Source organism: Phaseolus vulgaris, chromosome 9, assembly GCF_000499845.2.
Source record: "Phaseolus vulgaris cultivar G19833 chromosome 9, P. vulgaris v2.0, whole genome shotgun sequence".
NCBI lineage: Eukaryota > Viridiplantae > Streptophyta > Magnoliopsida > Fabales > Fabaceae > Phaseolus > Phaseolus vulgaris.
The window spans coordinates 2,422,757-2,428,756 of NC_023751.2; positions in this window are offsets into that span (position 1 = coordinate 2,422,757).

The window sequence follows — 6,000 nt, forward strand, 5'->3', positions numbered from 1 at the left end:
CTTTTCTGTTTATGTGCACGCCCAAATTTCAAACTCAGATCTTCCTATTTTTTTTTTTTATGAAGCTTAGAAACTTCTCTTAAATGGTGTATCGGTGTCGGATACTTGTATCGAACATCAACACTCGCATGACACTTGTAGGACACGTATTTCCAATTCAAAAAGTAATTGTTGGATTTCTGAAAATTCTAGTACGGTTCTAACATAATTTTAAAAAAGAAAAATAAATTAATTTTTTAAAAACTCAAATTTATTCTATAAATTTTTATTATGATTATAAAAATAAGAAATAAATTCTTTTGAACCAGTCATGAAAAATATTTTTCTACTCCAAAAAATAACCTGGAACATAGTTGTGCACATAAATATTTATTGTCAATTTATATAATTCATAATTATATAATATATATAAATCTGTGTTCCTATGTCCTATATTTTAAAGATTATACGTATCTTCGTTTCTGTATTGTAACATAGGTTTTTTTTCTTTTCTGTGCTTATAATGCCCAACTAATTTTACACTATTTTATTCTTCAAAATGTTTGAGGAAAAGATGAATCATATGAATAAAAATAAATACTTTTTCTTTAAATAAAATTAAAATTAAAGATTCCAAGATTATAAAATGTGATATCCTTCCAGAGTAACTTACGAAGCATAAAAGAATATTTTGCCATCTTATTATGGATTTATAAAGTACTTTTACATCTTTCGTTTTTTTTTTCTTTTTTATATTACTCCACATTTGCGATATAAGTTATCTCCTGAACAATCAAAGCATAAAAATTCGAAGCACAGATACATGCTTTTTCCTTTCAAAAATTAGGGAAATTTTGTACTTTGGTTATGATAAAAGGAACCCTACATCTTTAATTTATTTTAAATCATTCATTTTTCTAATATTTATTAATTAATCATTGATGGTTGGTTTAAAAAAAAACTTAGAGATAATATACAAATAAATATTCTTTGTTCTAAGTTTAACTACAAAAGGAGAGAATTTACAAATGAATTGAAGTTTTGATTCTCTTTCGTACAACATTTACGTTAAAGTGTCAACATCTCTCTTCGTACATCTATTAGTGAAAAACTTCCTTTCATAAACATCATAAATTGCATCATTATAATTTTTATGTTTTAGTTTTTTTTTTTTATGTTAGCGTCTTTTTATAATATATATGATTTTAATATTATTATACACTTCTGTGATGTGATTTAAAAAAAAACACATTAAAAAATGTGCTAAAAAATATTTAAAATATGACATTTAATTGTACGTTTCTTAAATTATATTTAATTAAAGTTATTTTTAATATAGACTATTTTAATCTACATTCTTAAAATTGTAACATTTTTTTTTTATCTTAGACAACATCAAACATCTCAATAGGTACGTAAGTGTGACATATACACCCACCACCAATAATTGTGACTTATAACAATTATAAATTATTGATATTTAAGTCACAATTTTTTGTCTTAAAAATTATATTAAAATAAGTATTGTTTAAAATAATAAAAATATAATATCTTCTCAATTATAACAATGAAAAAACAATACTTTATATAATTTTTTTTAAATAATAGTGGTAATAATAATGACAATAATTATATCATAAATAATAATATAATAAATAAGTTTGACTATTTAGTAGTTATAGATTTTATTTCTACTTACAAGACTTAACTTACTATTTAATTTTTATGAAGGAGGAGAAGTCGTCGTGTCACTTATTCTTTGTTTGCAAGTTTGCTTGGCGTATTTGGTGTCTATGCTTTGAGTGACTTGGTGTGTCGTTTGTATTTCACAAGGACTCTAAGTCAAACTTTGCACAATTAAGGAGGAGTCAGGCTTCTGTTTCGATTGACGACGTTTGGGGTACAATTTGGGTTGGCGAAATCTGGAATCTTAGGAACTCGGTCATCTTTAATAGCAGAGTGGCAGATGTGTCTGAAGTGTTCGCTTCGGTGCAAGTTAAGGTATGGTCTTGGATTCATGCAAAGTCTCGTTCTGCATATTTCCTGTATTCTAGTTGGATATTAAATCCTATGACTTGTATGAGGTTGATTCGTTAAGGTTGGGTTTGCTAAGTTGGTAGGTAGGTGATCTAATAGGAGTTTATTGTCATGTATTTATGTATAAGGGTTGGATCACCCCTAAAATTGTTCCTATTTTTTTTTATTGTCAATAAAAAAAACTATTTAATTTTTATCTCTATTTTATTACATGATTTAACGTAATATTTTTTTCTTACTCACAATAAATAAATTTCATACGATTACCTACATTTCAAAAATTTATAACAGTAATAAATTAAAAAAAATGCAAAATATATTAATAAACAATATTTTCATTCTTTTTACTAATTAAAAAAATTGTCATTTTTTTGTTGATTTTTTATTTTTTATTTTTTTATAATTATTTTCATGTGGAAGTGATTTTGTGAAATCCATTAAACCAATTAACTTTTTTTGCTAAATTTCAATCATTAGAGCAAGGGCTCGTCCTTAAACTAGGAAACTATCAATTATGAAACTATTATTGTATCATAACTCAAATAATCAAATGCACCACGATTCAATTAAAAAATAAACCAAATACATTACAAACATCATACTTATTCATCACCTGCACGACTCCTACATAAGTTGAATTTTCAAATCAACTTTAGTGATGTAGGAGAAACAGATTTTTTTCAAAATCCAAATTTTTTTCGAAACTTGAAATTGTTTAGTAGATCCACGACTTCAATTAATTAATTTCTAAACTTATCAAACTCAAAAAATTTATAATAATAATAATCAAATCATTCTTTTCTTTAACTATTTCTTTTTCGTATACATGAAGTCATACTGATTCAAAATAATTCATTAAATAAAATCGTTTTCTATACCCACAATTTACCAATATACGTAATAAAAAAAGAAATTACCCATATCCCTAATAACAAAAACCAATTGTACCATTAATATAAATTTTCCCACATACTTAATAACCTCCATTTTGCACTTCAAATTTTTTTAGTTGAAATGACATAACAATTCACCCAAACTAAGATCCCCATTTATATTGTTATATGTTCCATTCTTAATAGTACCTTCCAATACCATTATGATACAATTGTTGGACATCAGCACCCTATGAGATGAGTGATAGCTATTCCTTACGTTGTCTTTGTGAAAATTCTAAAATTGTCATGGTAGGATAAGTTGCCTAACAAATTCTTAGATTTATCTGCATCTACATTTGGTTCTTTGATGTGCATGTGTGCATCCCACACCAACACCTACATATAAGATTATTCTCACCTATGTGTACACTTATAGCCCGACTCCATATTTCTTTTTCTTGTTTTTCTGCTTTGCCCCTCGTCTGCTCATGAGATTGGAAAGAATCCAGTTTGTGATTCTTTGTAGGATCCTTAGTCTTCCAACCCAAAACTCTAATGACCATATCTTGATGTGTATGCACCCGGTTGAATGTGAAACTAAGACCAATTGGACTGGACTGACTAGATACCATGTTTTAGTAAGTGGATTTAATTATTGTGTCTCTTCTATAATCTCTATTTAAGAAATTTGTGTGTTTGTAATAAAATTGTAACAAACAGAATGAAAACTTAATTAGTTTCCTGTGGATGTAAGTTGCAGATTGGCAACCGAATTACGTTAAATCTTGTGTTATTTATTTTTTGTAGTTGATTCGTGATTGTGTGTTGCTTCCGCGTGTGGTTTTTTTCATCACACCCTTCCTTTCATTCATGTTTGTCAGGGGTTTTCTAGATATTTAGCTCTCCCTTCTGTGCTTCAGCACAGTGCATTCTAGCTTCTTGTTCTACTACTTTGGGACGCTGAAAAACATTTTTTCTTTTGTTTGTCACTATTTGATTGAGTTGGTATCTTTTGTACCTTTGAATATCATGAAACTGAATTGATTAGAGCGATTACTCAAATTATTATACTTAGTAGAGTATGAATAGTTTACATTTGAGTGAATTCTTTTAGCCAATATATTTCAAATCATATCACAACTTTGATATTTCATCTAAATACTTATAAAATGTTTTTAATATAAAGTATGTTTCATATTTAGATAAATACGAGCTAAAACCCCATACTTAAAACTCAAAGAGAAGCTCAATCTTCCTGAGTTCTAGACGAACACATGTTTCTCGTAAATGTTTGAGTAAATTTCACAAGAACTTGAAAATGTATTACTAATAATACATATCTTGAATTGCTTACAATAAAAAATTTAAGATGATGCTATTGTTTAACTTGCAAATAATAATTGTATCGAGAGATTTGTAACATAGTTAATCATTTGAAAGGTAACAGAATTTCGAAACACAATATAAATGATCGTTTTGATGTGTTTAACCGATCGTTTTGCTGTGTTTAGAAGGGGTGGAGAGAAGAAAGAGCCAATTGGAATAATTGTTGAGTGTGAAACCAAATCAATTGGGTCGTATAGACACCATATTTTAGTAAGTTTGTTTATTTATTGTGTCCCTTTATAATATTTATTTAAAAGATTTTTATATTTATAATAAAATTATAACAAACCGAATGAAAACTTAATTAGTTGTCCATGTAAATTGCATTGACAACTGAACCACGTTAAATCTTGTTTTTTTTTATAATTAGTTGAGTGTAAGTATATGATAAAGGTTTAATCGAAGAAGAAATAAGAGATATTGATTTGCAATGTGAAAAGGAGGAATAAATGATTTAGTGGTACATGCAGATGAAGAAGGAAAGAAAAAGTAAAATCTTCTACCAAACCATTTATTCTCACACCTGCAAACATTAATTTCGATCGTCCATGTCTAATATTCTGAGTTTTATTTTTTCAGAAGAAAACAAAGCGAAGACCAGTCACCGACGAAACATAACATTTGAAGTAGAAAAGGAAAGACAAAAAAACAAAAGAAAAAAGTGTGTATGATTTGAACAACGTCCATTGTCTCTGTCATTAGTGACTTAGTGAGAGAGAAAGAAAACGATTAAGTTTCTGTCTGTCCTGCACGTGTAAAAAACATAATATGTGGTTCTTCCCTACGTGCACCATTGGGCGCGTGGGACTTATTCCACTTTTCATGCTTCATAATTCCTTCATCTCCCAACTCTGTTTACCCTTTAATACCTCCTATAACAGTCTTATCAAATCTTTAATTATAAATAAACCTTATTTATTAAAATATTCATTTAGATTTTAGTCAGTCTAAAATAAAATGGAGATTCTGTTTAATAAATTCTGATTGTTTATTATGTTTATAATTTAGTTGTTCCAATAAAAATCAAACTTTAATGAAAAACATAAATACGTGAAATAGTGTATTAGTTATCTTTTATTTTAACCATATGTATTAAATAAAAACATAATAAATGGTTAGAATTCCTTTAAAATTTTCAGTATATTTATTTAAGTTTTTTTAAAAAAAAATACTGACACACACACACACATATATATATATATATATATTGGTTATTTATAAAAAAAAGTGAGTCGTGACAAAATACGTGAAATAGTGTATTAGTTATCTTTTATTTTAACCATATGTATTAAATAAAAACATAATAAATGGTTAGAATTCCTTTAAAATTTTCAGTATATTTATTTAAGTTTTTTTAAAAAAAAATACTGACACACACACATATATATATATATATATATATATATATATATATATTGGTTATTTATAAAAAAAAGTGAGTCGTGACAAAATTTTGAAATATTAACTAATTTTTAAAATAAAATAGTATTTTTCTCATTTTAACCAAGCAAAATAGACTTTTAACTCTTTTTTTTTTGTAAAATCTTAAAGATAATCACTTTTGTATGCATTTTTATAATCACTTTTAAAAGATAAATTAAACAAAGGAGGCTTTAGAATCTTCTCCTTCTTGCCTAACATGCCATGGTTGTCTCACCATTGGACAGAAGGGATCTATGACTTTGCTTTGTACTTTGGTTTACTTTTCAAACCAAATAAAAAA